This window comes from Neodiprion virginianus, chromosome 6 (assembly GCF_021901495.1).
Source record: "Neodiprion virginianus isolate iyNeoVirg1 chromosome 6, iyNeoVirg1.1, whole genome shotgun sequence".
Taxonomy (NCBI): Eukaryota; Metazoa; Arthropoda; class Insecta; order Hymenoptera; family Diprionidae; genus Neodiprion; species Neodiprion virginianus.
The window spans coordinates 6,003,968-6,021,294 of NC_060882.1; the positions used below are offsets into that span (position 1 = coordinate 6,003,968).

General features: G+C 46.0%; 1 protein-coding gene across 2 annotated transcripts in view; it reads right to left on the minus strand.

The window, feature by feature from the left end:
• Nucleotides 1-17,327, minus strand: part of LOC124307580 (dedicator of cytokinesis protein 7) — a 68,109-nt gene that overhangs the window by 11,041 nt on the left and 39,741 nt on the right. The window lies entirely within an intron of this gene.

The window sequence follows — 17,327 nt, forward strand, 5'->3', positions numbered from 1 at the left end:
ACGACTCCAATACTTGATCAACTGCGCGGAATGAATACAGTTAAAGTTGGATAAACCTGTGACCACAACGGATACCGGGTGACCAAAGCCGGTTCATGTACTCTGCGGTAGTACACTTGGATATCGGAAAAGTCTTTCGGACCTTTTACGTTTTCACGAACAGAACTCTCGCGAGGTCCTTCTCGGATCTTTGAAGGTACGAGAGACTCGCTGGCGTATTTTTCGAAGCAGGTACTGCGAGGTTACAAAATGGATCATCGCGTTCGGGATGGTCGTCGTCCTGGCAGGGTTCTCCAGTTTGCTCTTGGCAATTGGACGGTCCCGCGTTTACCCGTCTCTGGATGTTATTCTTGGTACAGATGGAGGTGTGTATTCTGTACCGTCGACGAACGCATCTCTATACCCGAGATAACAGAACCGAAGGTAACTCCCTGACGTACGTACCGTAACATAACTCCCGCAACCCGACGCTGACCGCACCAGGAGGCGCCTTCCCCGAAGTGCGTTAAAATTACACGATTAACACACGACCGCCGCGAGTTATTGGATACATTCGGCATGTGTGCTACGTGCGAATGCCGAATGCGTCAAATATCTCAAGCTCGCTTTAGGATAATCGAAATATGTATCCCGCCGCTTTACGTAACATGAATATCTGATGCCGCGGCTTTTCGCAATTCCTTATTCCCTCCGTTCCTCGCTATTCTTGTCGGATTCGATCGTTCGGTGGTTGAATGGAATTAGGGGTTTAAGATACCGGGGCTCGCAGCCTCTTGAACATTATTTTGAAATATGCACTGTCTTGAATTTCTTGCGACATGTAAGAAGCGTTTCGGAAGAAAGAAGAACAATCTTGCACATCAGTCGCGACGCGTCTGTACGACAGGATGAACGAACGGTACGATTCGAAACGTGTACCTCGCTGTAAGATTTGACGGTTTTAAAATTGACCAAATGTGACCGGTGCGGATTATTATAGAAGAATTTTTTACAGTCAATTCGGAACTTGAACCTAGGATAGTATTAGATTGACATGAAACAGTGTTGGATTGACACAAAAGAAATATTCTACACAAGTCCACACCGCATTTTATTTTACAGTGGGCGGAATACTTGCAATTTTCGAAACGTGTACCACTATTATACCGTTTTCCGCTAGTCATCGGATGAATTGGAACATTTCTATTCATGAATTTTACAACTTCGTTCAACTATCATGGAATAATTACAGATATCAAAGGTTTTTGGCACTCTGTTTCGTTCCGTGGATCGCGATCTTTGACGGATCGTCCAGGGTGAGCACGGGGTGACTTTCAATCGACACACGACGCTTCGACCCGGCGCAACGGCTGCACTATCAACGCCTGCAGAATTCCTCCTGTGGTTTGGTTCCCGGGTTGAGAACGACCGTGAAAGGGATGCAGGAAGAGAACGTTGGTGAGGGACAGAGAGACAACGGAATCGAGTTACGCGATATTGGCCCCTAGGCGCTCGCCAGAATAAATACACTCAACTCGGTTCCGCGGCCATTCCTCCCCCACCCCCTCATCCTCGACCTCCGACCGGCGGCAAATTCCCACCCATCGCTCTCCCTCGGATTCTGTATTTTTCTATACGGTCGAATCGCTCCTCTTTTCTCTCCTCTTCTCTCCTTTCCGGAGACCGAACGAGAAAAGTCCCTCGGGTACCGGATCAAGCGACTCTTCCTCACCCGCGACAATTACCACTTTCGAATGAATTCGAATAATATAGGTATAGGTGAGCGTGCAGGCCTACCTGCGGGTGTAAAGTGCCAAAAACACACACACGCGCAAATGCTTTTCCAAGCACGTCACCGCGAAACCTTCTCTCGATCTCTGACCGTTCGTGTCCTACATGAACAAAGGTCAGAGGTGAGCGTTGTTCGATTGACGAATGCCTGCACACAGGTCGACCTGGCATACGGTAGGTATGTGCTTTATCGAATGGATATTGGCACCGTGGGTACTTTAGTGCTTTGGTATATTAAGCTTTCGATCGCCGTACCGTTTCGTTGCTGGTCATATTATTGTTATTTATTTTTTGCAAACCCAGCAGCACGTAGTTATACCTGTACCGAAGTGTTTAACTTCCTTGTTTAACTTGAAAATTCATTTATACGGAGGGGAAAAAAAAATTCCACTCCAAATCGAGTCGTCCCGTTTTCTCCCGGCACGTTTTTAATACCGGTGGTATACCTGTGTTTATGTTGCTCGATGTACATCGCTGCAGGGTGCAGCGTGCGTGTTCGCAATATGTGCGTACGGAATTATGGCTAAAACTGGCGTACAAAATGCTATTACGTACGAGACCTGCGTGAAAACGATCCTGTAAGCCAGAGTGGAAAATGCAACAATGTTTCTCGATCGATCCTATACGTATAAACTCTCCGGCCGGTTACGTGAGTAATGGCTGAATTTCTACAGGATCTTACACAAAGTGCATTCAACGACTGCGGGATTCGAAAAGAATTCGAAGCAAACCGGCGTTTCTTTAACCTACCGAACGAGCAATGTCACGGGGTGTTTGCCGAGCAGGAAAAAATCCTTTTTCTACAACAATAACGTCGGCAAAAATGATCTGCTTTTTAGTTTTTGCACTTGGAATCTGTTGTTTAAAAATCGGGCAGCTGCAACGGATGATATTCCCGGCCTAGAATCCCGCGAGAATTGAGATCGTTTCTAGGTTGAGTCATGCCGCGAGAAGATGACCAACGATAAATGAAAACCGTTTTAGACGAGTTTCGACGTCGGCCAATCGCCGCACGATCGGCTTTATCCGCATCTCGGCTTTACGTCTCGCCCTGCGTGAGTATGAAAAAGATGTTTATTACGTGAAACACGCTGTAGCCGTCGACGCCCCTGGACGTGAAAACACCTATTTATTAAAGGAATAGTTAACGGGGGTTGGTGTTTGTTATATATTTTCCCCTGGTGCATCGGGGCCCGCAGAGCGGCATCAACACGCGATAGCGATCTGCAGCCACCCTCACCCTCTCCCTCTCCCTCTTCCTTTCCCTCTTTTTTACGACGAGCGTCTTTTATCAAACGAACGACCCGCGGGCGAGCGAGAAAGCCATAAAGGCGAGGCGGGGGCGGATGGTTGGGTGGGTCACGGGAACTACAAACCACAACCACCCACGAACCCATTCGAGAATCGAGGCTGACCCTATCGGCTCTCCGCATCTAGGTATAATATGTACGCGTACAGTTGACGTCGAAGCGAGAGCGAGGGTGCGACTCCCTCGTCGATGGGGTCGCCCGGGTTATTGAATTATTAATTAAGCCAGCTGGTACGTGGTTAACGGACGCCGGGCTACTGACCGCTCCGTGGTCCACTTACGAACCCTTCAACTCTGGCGGAAATTTCCTCCGTTGCGGAAAAACCGCACCGCGCATCGGACAAAAGGGCCGCGCGGCGTCCGAGCCAAAGAGGGTAGTGATTACGAAAATGAGACGAACGATCGCCTCGACGCTGCCTCGCTTTCGCGAGATTATCCGATTCCGCGGATCTACGAACGCCGACTGTGTATCACCTGATCTAGGCGATCGAGTAGAGTCCGTTATGCGGATCCTACCGTGGTCGTTCAACCTGGTCGGACTAATAACGACGGCCCACCTTTACCCTCGGACCGTATGATAACGGCGCGCCGTCTACTTACTGCGATCTGCATACTATCGAGTTCAAAACTACCGGGACGAGTAACGCTTCTGCAATCAGACGGATTATTCCCCGACGGTAGAAAACCTAAAAGGATAGATTAACCCCGCGTTGTTTCCACCGACGCATCGTCGTCTGCATAGAGGATGTTATTAATTAAAGTACCTGCAGGGTGTTACGGTTTTTCTGCAGGATTGCGAAAACTGTGTGAATTTGCAAAAAATAAGCAGAAGAATCATAGTTCTCAGCTCGGGATAGTGATTATATTTATTTTCAACTTTTTAGATGGAATACAGAATCTTGTTTTTTTTTTTTCTTTTTTCTTTTTTTTCTACCTAAACAAGTCGATGCTTGCTTGTTCGTGCATTTCGTAAGTATAAGGCAATTGCGGTGAAATCGGGTAATTTATGGCCCGACACCTCCGTACGAGGATGACTATGATGGTAACGATAACGAAACAAGCGGCAATAACCAGCCTAATATGAATATAAACGCGGTGAGAACATTATGCGAGCAGTTTCAACCGCACAGTAGGTGCAAAGTATTCGACGCACGCGATGCTATATTTTTTTGCTATTGCTGTTGCAGAGCCAGTGTAACTATGCATACGGTGCTCCGCTGATTACTCAGCGCCGACTTCCATGTCGGGCAACACGCTCATTAGCGAGAAACTCGCATGTGATAACCCGAATTTCGTATTGCATACTTCAGGTTTAAATATCACGGTTGAGCAATTTCGTAAATTCATGAAAAAAGTAGCTCGCTTCGCGTTCGAGAATAATGTAAACAAATTGCTCGAAGGAATGTGCAATAAAGAAAGTAAAGGAAACGTAACGTCTGACGAAAGGATTTGTATGATATCATTTATACGAACGGACGTAATCGTTTTTCATACCCTGCACCGGTTTGGGTTTCAAAGAAAAAATAATTTCCATACGAGTTCCACATCATAGATGTATACGCAATTTCGCTACGTGGGTTGCAGGAAATTCGGGCGGAGAATTGAAAGCCAACGGCTGTTTCCACCACAAGGCACCTAATTTATTTAGCGATTTCGCGCTGCGGTTAAAACCCGAGCTTTCCACCTTTTACCACCTATCTAATTGAGCAGGTTCGAAAATTGAATCCGGGTTATAACTGTATTACACGTTTATACCGTGTAATTGATATCGATACAACGGTGTATAAAATACAGGTCTTGCCCGAGTATTAATTATCAACCCTCGACGTTCGTAAAAGGGTCTACATCCGGTATAACTTTTGTCGTCGGGTCGGATATTCTGCAAAGCGGAATGGGGTTAACCGCAAAACACCTGTGACATCCTTTTATCACCGCGGCCTGTCTCTTTCGGTTGATACGACTGAAAAATTTTCCGATATTATACACCCAAGTCTCGCCGGCGGGTGGACGAGTATATGTATATAAAGCAATTTAATTATGTAGAAACGGGGGCTTAAAACCGTGTTCCAAGTGAAGCAAACTTCATTGAAGATAATACTGCCGCACCGAGAATGAGCTAACTTTTTCATTTTCTCCTGACCACTTTTTTCCATTAGCGTCGCCACCTAATTTTAGCAAAGTCAAAATGAAGAGAAACAAAAAAAAAGAAGAAAATTCTCGACGGCAAACTTCCACGACACATAAGCGAGAGACACTCGAGTCAAATCCGTTTCGGTATTCAACCGTTTTTCATCTTCCGCTTTTATTTACGTCACACTGTACACGGGGAAAAATAATTACGATTATGCCAATGACGACAGGCTTATCGTTAGACCTTGCCCGACCAGATCTTGTTTCACCGAAATGCACAATCGGAAGCTCTATTCGATCATTCTTCGTTTTTCTTCTTCAAATTCTTCAATTTTCGAGCGCAACTAGAGGCATCGCGGTATTGAAAACGGTAAAAGAAAATCGTCTGTCTAACAATATAGTCTCGGAGTGACAGGCGGATGAGTAAACGTCTAAATCCCCCCCCACCCCCCCAAAAAAAAAAGAAACAAACAGACTTTTGCGGTATCTTTTATCTGGCACGGGCGAAGAATCGCAAAACGCCTTCAGCTGATAAACGAATTCCGCGGGTTTTCCTTCGGATTGACCTTTCTCTACTCTCTCCGTTTAACCGTTCGTCCCTTCCCTCCCTCAACCCCATCCCAGAGATTTTCAAATTATTTGAAAGCTCCACCCCTCGCCGTCGAGTATCCTTGTGTGTAAGTTCAAGCCGCAAAATGTCACCGAAGCTGCGATACGCCTCGGGACTTTTCGAGTTTGTGCCGGAGGACGGATCCGCGCTCATCCACAATTGCGTTTATAAATTGTCAATTATTCCCCCCATTATTGATACCGGACATTTTTCTCTCGTGTTTATCCCGAGTACAGGAGAAGCCTCTCGATATTCGCGGCAATTTCGCATCGCGGTCTCTGCCGGGGAGCTAAAAAGTTCCGTCGCTTCGGGGCGGGAGCCGGATATGATCTCGGGAGGAGCTACACGTGCAGCAAAGTCTCGCCGCACGCGAATGCGAGCGCCTTTATCTCTAACACGTGATCGGACGAAGGGCGAGATAGTTTCGGAATATCGTATTCCGAGGTTGCAGGTTCCCCGGGGAACGGCCCAACTATAAGAAATATACGTGCCGACGTTCACCGGCTCCGTATTAAACGAGGAAAATTTTCGGGGAGTTCGGTTGCAGCCGCCTGCATGCGGCGAAAGCAAACTCGGCCGGGTAATGCTCGAGGAAGAGTGCGCAGGGTGATACGTGTAATGTGAAAATACGCTAAAAGAGAGGATGGATGGAAGCGAGAGTGAAATTGTATACCCAGGTCTGTACGGTATTGTACAACGAAGAAGAAAGATTTAATTCCACGGGCCGGGCGAGTCGAGGACTGCGAATCCGACGATAATATTGTTTCACCGGTCGAAAGCTCCGCCGCCGTGCGCCGCTTGGTTCAGGAAGATTGAAAGACTCGCTGCACGGACGTTTCGGTTGATCTTCAGAAGTAGCGAATTTAAGTGAAACAATGCGAGAGACAAAGCGGAGCCGAGGAGTAACTGAACCTGAGGAATTTCACCTTTTTCGACTGCACACACATACACTGCAGACCCGTACCCGCGTCGTAATACATAAAGCACATAAAGCACGTAGCGAACAACGTCTTGAATATTTGAGCCCTCGAGGAGAGGAAAGATCCCCTTAAAAGCGCGCGTTTTATGAATAATTTAGCAGCACGGGGCCCGGTTCGCCGTCGATATACGCTCTCTTTCTATAATTTTTCCCAGCTCTCTCTCTCTCTCTCTCTCTCTATCTCTCTCGTCGGCGTTACAGATACGGACGGGATCGTCGCGGAAATTGCGACGGTTTACGAACTTGAGCTTTCGATTAAAAACGCCCCGTCTTCGGTAAACATTTGGGGCCTGTTTCTAGACGGCTAAATTGGCAGCCGGGTTTACTTGGTCTGAAAAATTAATCAACCCGTTCTTCGGGGCGACGGGCCGCACGCCGTGGCAGGCGGGCATCGGCCCGGCGGTAAGCCTGTAAATTGTAACAAACGGGGCGCATCGTTTCACCGCATTAAAATTAATGACAGGGGCGTGACGGCGGGGGCGGACGCGAGCTTCGGGGAGCAATAACGCAAACAGACACGCGATAATCCGGCGACGAGCGCCCCTCGTTAGCGAGCCCTGCCACCCTCCTGCACCACCACCGGGAGCAACGGCAGCAACCCTCCTCTACCCCCGCCACGACGTCTTTCCATCCCTTCGTCACCTGCGAGCCGGGTATGATCTATACGCCGTATTACCCCGGTACATGCTTAACGCAATATTCTCTACTTGTTGTAAAAGCGTGTCAAGATATACGGTGCCCCGTATCTTGTAACATTAACGCGACAGCGTTGCGGAGAAAAATTTCGTTTCTTATACAACCGTGATGGAAAATGTTAGAAAATGCTGGCAGAACGGGTATACTTATCGTTGCGGCAGCGTGTTAAGTAATATCGTTGATATTGGACGAAACTTTTTTTATACCCATAATTATTTTGTGTAATTACGACGCACCTCGTGCACAGTTTTAATAACAAAGAATACGGTAACATGTACTTGTTCTTCTGCATGGTTTCAGCTGAAAAAGAACAACTGATTTTCGTTATTTACAGAGAACTATGTTTTTCATTTATGGTAAAGAATGAAAATAGTTAAGGACTGTATACTAATGATAGCTAGAAATTTAAGGTTCGAAGGGCTTTCAGCTGCATCTCTCTAATTATTATACTTAAAATATCATGTATTACGGATATCGTTATAGAATTATATCGAATAAAAATAAAACATCTCTCGTGCCATCCAGCTAGCATAGTGTTGCATTTCTATAATTAATTATAACCACCCGTTAATGAGAAAAATACATCTCGAGCATTCAGCGACACTCAGACTGTAATTGGATCATACGCTGTGAATTTATAACAAATCAAGTGATACTTGAATCCGTACAATTTTGAAGATAATTGAAATGCAATAATTTGACCCGCGCGAGATTGCAGAATCAGATATCGTACCTAATTACCGTGCAGTATAACATGAAACTTCGCGACCGAAAAATGTTCCCCCCCCCCCCCCCCCTAACTTCTGGTGTTTCTCGAACAAAAATATAAAAAAAAAAAAAAAATTCCACGTCTTGGCATACTGGTTTGAAATATTTCATACAAAAATCCCAAGAACCAACAATCTCTCCAAACTCTGCAACGGAAACTTTGGTTTAAAAAATTTTTTTTCCAAATGCTTGAATTCTGCGAGTGGTTCTGTTTCCCGTGTATAAATTTTCTCCAAAAATAAATGCGCGCATGTAGAAAGGTGCTCCGTGTGAAAAAACAAAAAATAAAAACAAAAAAAAAAAAAAAAAAAAAACCAACAAACCAACTCAACATAAGAGGAAAAAATGGTAAAGAAACAGAAACGAACGACGCGCGTTCTCCGAGGATGACGAACCGAACACAAAGAATAAGTTCGGTACGCATCGCGGCCGTCATGGGGGAGAGAAAAGTTTCAGGTCGACGACAGTTTCGCGTGAGCGAGCCGCTATACGGGGTTACAAAAGATCATCGACTTCGGGTGAGAAGGCGCACGACGAACAGCGGTTTCTCTCCTTCTGCCCCCGAGATCCTCCGCCTCCATCGCCGAGTTCGCCGGCTCCGGAAAACGGGAACGGGGTTCGGAGAATCTCTGGTTCCCTTCCGCCCTTCTCTCTCTCCTCGCCCGGCCCGTCATCCCGAGGGAAATTTTAAAACCCCGCATCACGGGGGTTCGCTGCACCCCCCGCATTCCGATATAACTTTTCAACATTTACTCGGATCCGCGGATCATACCGTCTAATATACGCGCCTTCAGACCATCGGCATATTTACACCCCGCATCGTTATTCGCACAGGCATAAACAAGGCGAAACACCGGAGGAACAGACGCTGGAATATAACTCCGAGTCAACCCCCGACGTGTGCGCGGGAGAGGAAAAAGAAAGCGGAAAACAAATCATTTTTATCAAATGAATGTTTGCTCCGCTGATATGACAGTTACTTCCAACTTTCTTGGTATCGGTTTACGTTTCTTCATCACCGGTGATTACTTTTTAAGTTCATACTCTGCTCTAATCTATATACGTAATACGGAATTCGCAGGAAACCCGCATATTCGGTGTATAAAATCAACTGGAGTTGGTTCCAAGCTTTCGAATCCTGCGATCGCGTACGAATCAGAACAGGCGCATCATATTTGTGGCCGCTTTTATAAAAGCCTGTATTCACTGCCGTGACTTTTCGTCCGCAGTCCAACGACTCCAATACTTGATCAACTGCGCGGAATGAATACAGTTAAGGTTGGATAAACCTGTGACCACAACGGATACCGGGTGACCAAAGCCATGTTCATGTACTCTGCGGTAGTACACTTGGACATCGGAAAAGTCTTTCGGACCTTTTACCTTTTCACGAACCGAACTCTCGCGAGGTCCTTCTCGGATCTTTGAAGGTACGAGAGACTCGCTGGCGTATTTTTCGAAGCAGGTACTGCGGGGTTACAAAATGGATCATCGCGTTCGGGATGGTCGTCGTCCTGGCAGGGTTCTCCAGTTTGCTCTTGGCAATTGGACGGTCCCGCGTTTACCCGTCTCTGGATGTTATTCTTGGTACAGATGGAGGTGTGTATTCTGTACCGTCGACGAACGCATCTCTATACCCGAGATAACAGAACCGAAGGTAACTCCCTGACGTACGTACCGTAACATAACTCCCGCAACCCGACGCTGACCGCACCAGGAGGCGCCTTCCCCGAAGTGCGTTAAAATTACACGATTAACACACGACCGCCGCGAGTTATTGGATACATTCGGCATGTGTGCTACGTGCGAATGCCGAATGCGTCAAATATCTCAAGCTCGCTTTAGGATAATCGAAATATGTATCCCGCCGCTTTACGTAACATGAATATCTGATGCCGCGGCTTTTCGCAATTCCTTATTCCCTCCGTTCCTCGCTATTCTTGTCGGATTCGATCGTTCGGTGGTTGAATGGAATTAGGGGTTTAAGATACCGGGGCTCGCAGCCTCTTGAACATTATTTTGAAATATGCACTGTCTTGAATTTCTTGCGACATGTAAGAAGCGTTTCGGAAGAAAGAAGAACAATTTTGCACATCAGTCGCGACGCGTCTGTACGACAGGATGAACGAACGGTACGATTCGAAACGTGTACCTCGCTGTAAGATTTGACGGTTTTAAAATTGACCAAATGTGACCGGTGCGGATTATTATAGAAGAATTTTTTACAGTCAATTCGGAACTTGAACCTAGGATAGTATTAGATTGACATGAAACAGTGTTGGATTGACACAAAAGAAATATTCTACACAAGTCCACACCGCATTTTATTTTACAGTGGGCGGAATACTTGCAATTTTAGAAACGTGTACCACTATTATACCGTTTTCCGCTAGTCATCGGATGAATTGGAACATTTCTATTCATGAATTTTACAACTTCGTTCAACTATCATGGAATAATTACAGATATCAAAGGTTTTTGGCACTCTGTTTCGTTCCGTGGATCGCGATCTTTGACGGATCGTCCAGGGTGAGCACGGGGTGACTTTCAATCGACACACGACGCTTCGACCCGGCGCAACGGCTGCACTATCAACGCCTGCAGAATTCCTCCTGTGGTTTGGTTCCCGGGTTGAGAACGACCGTGAAAGGGATGCAGGAAGAGAACGTTGGTGAGGGACAGAGAGACAACGGAATCGAGTTACGCGATATTGGCCCCTAGGCGCTCGCCAGAATAAATACACTCAACTCGGTTCCGCGGCCATTCCTCCCCCACCCCCTCATCCTCGACCTCCGACCGGCGGCAAATTCCCACCCATCGCTCTCCCTCGGATTCTGTATTTTTCTATACGGTCGAATCGCTCCTCTTTTCTCTCCTCTTCTCTCCTTTCCGGAGACCGAACGAGAAAAGTCCCTCGGGTACCGGATCAAGCGACTCTTCCTCACCCGCGACAATTACCACTTTCGAATGAATTCGAATAATATAGGTATAGGTGAGCGTGCAGGCCTACCTGCGGGTGTAAAGTGCCAAAAACACACACACGCGCAAATGCTTTTCCAAGCACGTCACCGCGAAACCTTCTCTCGATCTCTGACCGTTCGTGTCCTACATGAACAAAGGTCAGAGGTGAGCGTTGTTCGATTGACGAATGCCTGCACACAGGTCGACCTGGCATACGGTAGGTATGTGCTTTATCGAATGGATATTGGCACCGTGGGTACTTTAGTGCTTTGGTATATTAAGCTTTCGATCGCCGTACCGTTTCGTTGCTGGTCATATTATTATTATTTATTTTTTGCAAACCCAGCAGCACGTAGTTATACCTGTACCGAAGTGTTTAACTTCCTTGTTTAACTTGAAAATTCATTTATACGGAGGGGAAAAAAAAATTCCACTCCAAATCGAGTCGTCCCGTTTTCTCCCGGCACGTTTTTAATACCGGTGGTATACCTGTGTTTATGTTGCTCGATGTACATCGCTGCAGGGTGCAGCGTGCGTGTTCGCAATATGTGCGTACGGAATTATGGCTAAAACTGGCGTACAAAATGCTATTACGTACGAGACCTGCGTGAAAACGATCCTGTAAGCCAGAGTGGAAAATGCAACAATGTTTCTCGATCGATCCTATACGTATAAACTCTCCGGCCGGTTACGTGAGTTATGGCTGAATTTCTACAGGATCTTACACAAAGTGCATTCAACGACTGCGGTATTCGAAAAGAATCCGAAGCAAACCGGCGTTTCTTCAACCTACCGAACGAGCAATGTCACGGGGTGTTTGCTGAGCAGGAAAAAATCCTTTTTGTACAACAATAACGTCGGCAAAAATGATCTGCTTTTTAATTTTTGCACTTGGAATCTGTTGTTTAAAAATCGGGCAGCTGCAGCGGATGATATTCCCGGCCTAGAATCCCGCGAGAATTGAGATCGTTTCTAGGTTGAGTCATGCCGCGAGAAGATGACCAACGATAAATGAAAACCGTTTTAGACGAGTTTCGACGTCGGCCAATCGCCGCACGATCGGCTTTATCCGCCTCTCGGCTTTACGTCTCGCCCTGCGTGAGTATGAAAAAGATGTTTATTACGTGAAACACGCTGTAGCCGTCGACGCCCCTGGACGTGAAAACACCTATTTATTAAAGGAATAGTTAACGGGGGTGGGTGTTTGTTATATATTTTCCCCTGGTGCATCGGGGCCCGCAGAGCGGCATCAACACGCGATAGCGATCTGCAGCCACCCTCACCCTCTCCCTCTCCCTCTTCCTTTCCCTCTTTTTTACGACGAGCGTCTTTTATCAAACGAACGACCCGCGGGCGAGCGAGAAAGCCATAAAGGCGAGGCGGGGGCGGATGGTTGGGTGGGTCACGGGAACTACAAACCACAACCACCCACGAACCCATTCGAGAATCGAGGCTGACCCTATCGGCTCTCCGCATCTAGGTATAATATGTACGCGTACAGTTGACGTCGAAGCGAGAGCGAGGGTGCGACTCCCTCGTCGATGGGGTCGCCCGGGTTATTGAATTATTAATTAAGCCAGCTGGTACGTGGTTAACGGACGCCGGGCTACTGACCGCTCCGTGGTCCACTTACGAACCCTTCAACTCCGGCGGAAATTTCCTCCGTTGCGGAAAAACCGCACCGCGCATCGGACAAAAGGGCCGCGCGGCGTCCGAGCCAAAGAGGGTAGTGATTACGAAAATGAGACGAACGATCGCCTCGACGCTGCCTCGCTTTCGCGAGATTATCCGATTCCGCGGATCTACGAACGCCGACTGTGTATCACCTGATCTAGGCGATCGAGTAGAGTCCGTTATGCGGATCCTACCGTGGTCGTTCAACCTGGTCGGACTAATAACGACGGCCCACCTTTACCCTCGGACCGTATGATAACGGCGCGCCGTCTACTTACTGCGATCTGCATACTATCGAGTTCAAAACTACCGGGACGAGTAACGCTTCTGCAATCAGACGGATTATTCCCCGACGGTAGAAAACCTAAAAGGATAGATTAACCCCGCGTTGTTTCCACCGACGCATCGTCGTCTGCATAGAGGGTGTTATTAATTAAAGTGCTTGCAGGGTGTTACGGTTTTTCTGCAGGATTGCGAAAACTGTGTGAATTTGCAAAAAATAAGCAGAAGAATCATAGTTCTCAGCTCGGGATAATGATTATATTTATTTTCAACTTTTTAGATGGAATACAGAATCTTGTTTTTTTTTCTTTTTTCTTTTTTTTCTACCTAAACAAGTCGATGCTTGCTTGTTCGTGCATTTTGTAAGTATAAGGCAATTGCGGTGAAATCGGGTAATTTATGGCCCGACACCTCCGTACGAGGATGACTATGATGGTAACGATAACGAAACAAGCGGCAATAACCAGCCTAATATGAATATAAACGCGGTGAGAACATTATGCGAGCAGTTTCAACCGCACAGTAGGTGCAAAGTATTCGACGCACGCGATGCTATATTTTTTTGCTATTGCTGTTGCAGAGCCAGTGTAACTATGCATACGGTGCTCCGCTGATTACTCAGCGCCGACTTCCATGTCGGGCAACACGCTCATTAGCGAGAAACTCGCATGTGATAACCCGAATTTCGTATTGCATACTTCAGGTTTAAATATCACGGTTGAGCAATTTCGTAAATTCATGAAAAAAGTAGCTCGCTTCGCGTTCGAGAATAATGTAAACAAATTGCTCGAAGGAATGTGCAATAAAGAAAGTAAAGGAAACGTAAAGTCTGACGAAAGGATTTGTATGATATCATTTATACGAACGGACGTAATCGTTTTTCATACCCTGCACCGGTTTGGGTTTCAAAGAAAAAATAATTTCCATACGAGTTCCACATCATAGATGTATACGCAATTTCGCTACGTGGGTTGCAGGAAATTCGGGCGGAGAATTGAAAGCCAACGGCTGTTTCCACCACAAGGCACCTAATTTATTTAGCGATTTCGCGCTGCGGTTAAAACCCGAGCTTTCCACCTTTTACCACCTATCTAATTGAGCAGGTTCGAAAATTGAATCCGGGTTATAACTGTATTACACGTTTATACCGTGTAATTGATATCGATACAACGGTGTATAAAATACAGGTCTTGCCCGAGTATTAATTATCAACCCTCGACGTTCGTAAAAGGGTCTACATCCGGTATAACTTTTGTCGTCGGGTCGGATATTCTGCAAAGCGGAATGGGGTTAACCGCAAAACACCTGTGACATCCTTTTATCACCGCGGCCTGTCTCTTTCGGTTGATACGACTGAAAAATTTTCCGATATTATACACCCAAGTCTCGCCGGCGGGTGGACGAGTATATGTATATAAAGCAATTTAATTATGTAGAAACGGGGGCTTAAAACCGTGTTCCAAGTGAAGCAAACTTCATTGAAGATAATACTGCCGCACCGAGAATGAGCTAACTTTTTCATTTTCTCCTGACCACTTTTTTCCATTAGCGTCGCCACCTAATTTTAGCAAAGTCAAAATGAAGAGAAACAAAAAAAAAAGAAGAAAATTCTCGACGGCAAACTTCCACGACACATAAGCGAGAGACACTCGAGTCAAATCCGTTTCGGTATTCAACCGTTTTTCATCTTCCGCTTTTATTTACGTCACACTGTACACGGGGAAAAATAATTACGATTATGCCAATGACGACAGGCTTATCGTTAGACCTTGCCCGACCAGATCTTGTTTCACCGAAATGCACAATCGGAAGCTGTATTCGATCATTCTCCGTTTTTCTTCTTCAAATTCTTCAATTTTCGAGCGCAACTAGAGGCATCGCGGTATTGAAAACGGTAAAAGAAAATCGTCTGTCTAACAATAAGTCTCGGAGTGACAGGCGGATGAGTAAACGTCTAAATCCCCCCCCCCCCCCCCCCCAAAAAAAAAAAGAAACAAACAGACTTTTGCGGTATCTTTTATCTGGCACGGGCGAAGAATCGCAAAACGCCTTCAGCTGATAAACGAATTCCGGGGGTTTTCCTTCGGATTGACCTTTCTCTACTCTCTCCGTTTAACCGTTCGTCCCTTCCCTCCCTCAACCCCATCCCAGAGACTTCCAAATTATTTGAAAGCTCCACCCCTCGCCGTCGAGTATCCTTGTGTGTAAGTTCAAGCCGCAAAATGTCACCGAAGCTGCGATACGCCTCGGGACTTTTCGAGTTTGTGCCGGAGGACGGATCCGCGCTCATCCACAATTGCGTTTATAAATTGTCAATTATTCCCCCCATTATCGATACCGGACATTTTACACAAGGTATAAATTCTTATAAATTCTACGGTAGGCTTTTCGATAAGAGCGGCGAAAATACTCGCTGGCAGTTTTCCGTGAAACTTGCCACTCGACGCCTGCACATAGGCAACCGATACTACGTTTCGTATTCCCACATGTTCCAGATGTAGCGTTCGTTGCCTATTTGCCGGCGTCAAGTGGCAAGTTTCAAAGAGTATTCCCGATAATACTCGGACAACATCGTGTACAGTTCTGACGATCGGTAAAAAGCGGCTCGGTAAAACGCCTCGGGATCCGTGCGCGTTACACTAATTCGAATCCTTAAGTCAGAGCAAACGCCCCGCAGAAATTAGAGAACCAGAAACACCGCGAACCGTGCTTAATGACCTAGACGCCGCTGCCACCGAGGGTTCAAGAGTTTTCCCTGTTTTCCCTCGGTTCCTTGCCCCGGGCGCGTAAGCTCTCCAAGAGTTTAACTTCGTCGCCTATTTTCGCAAATTGAACACTGTTGGAAATGCGACGTTAAATATAGCACCGAAAATATTCTGTAGAAATCCACGCTGGTTTGGTTTTGATTTCAAGACCACTTGGTGTCAAGAATAGAACGATTTACACCGGTGATGTTTAATTTTAAGCTAATCGGTGTGAGCTTTTATTGGCACCGTGAATTTTCTGACAGTGCACGAAAGAAAAATTTCGGATTTTCATCTTACGCTTTTTGCAATTTGTAAACGGATTGCAGATTGTCTGAAAAAATTTCTGTTTACACGTAATATCAGACCCTGCGTGGGTGTTTTATCCTTAACGCGACATTCGTCTCCCAATTAAGTGCTTTATGGTATTGTTACAAAGGGTGAAATCACCCGTTTTGTCCCCTTTTTAATGATCTAGTAGTCATCATAGATAAAAGACGTTTATAAACCTCTTATGTCTTTCAAAAGAATAAGGTTGCTGCGTCAACCAACATTATTGTAAAAACCGTCTGTCTCGAGACTTTAAAAGGAGAGCTTCGTCACAAAATAAATCCTTTTCCTCTCTTAATTTTCCGCTTTGTAACAGTATATTAGTGGAACGCTAATTTACAATTATAAGCTACTCATCTGTTTGACGCATTATGCGAAGGAATAACTTTACCTGGAGAATGGATAAACAACCGGCTTACAATTAGTCGAGAAACGGCATTATTCATCTATTCATCAGCGTCGAACATTCGTCAATTCCTCGTATGCCGTACCTATACTGTGTCAGCATATAAAAGCCAGGACTATGTCAAACGCAACCGTTTCGAATTCCACGAATAATTCGCTTTCGTTGCTCGGTTTGAAATTGCTGTATCATCTTGATAACAAGTAACACAGCAGATCATCTAAAAAGACCTGCAACATTCCAAGCCAGCCTAAACTAAATACCTGAAATTCGCCCGTATAACAAATCACTGACTTTAATCACAAATCTGTGTATAAACCGTGAAACTTTTCTCCCCGTAACGTGAAAAATCATACAACAAGGCACAATTCACCTGGTTAAAATTAGATGTTCCATAATTAAAGAAATCAACGATCTTTGAAAAACATCTGAAGCAATCCGCGTGTTCGAGAAGCCGCGAGGTAAGTTCGCAACACCCCTCCACGAACACGAGACAAATGATTTCCAGGTATCGTAAGCGTCTAAGCCGTTATCAAGGTGGTAGTTGGAACATCGAAAAGCGGCTCGATTCTAAAATTTTTAAAAATCGAATCGTATTACGAAAAATCGTACAAGGCATGGCGCGAATTCCGCGCCAACCCCTCCTCCCCCTTCTCCCAAGTAACACCGTA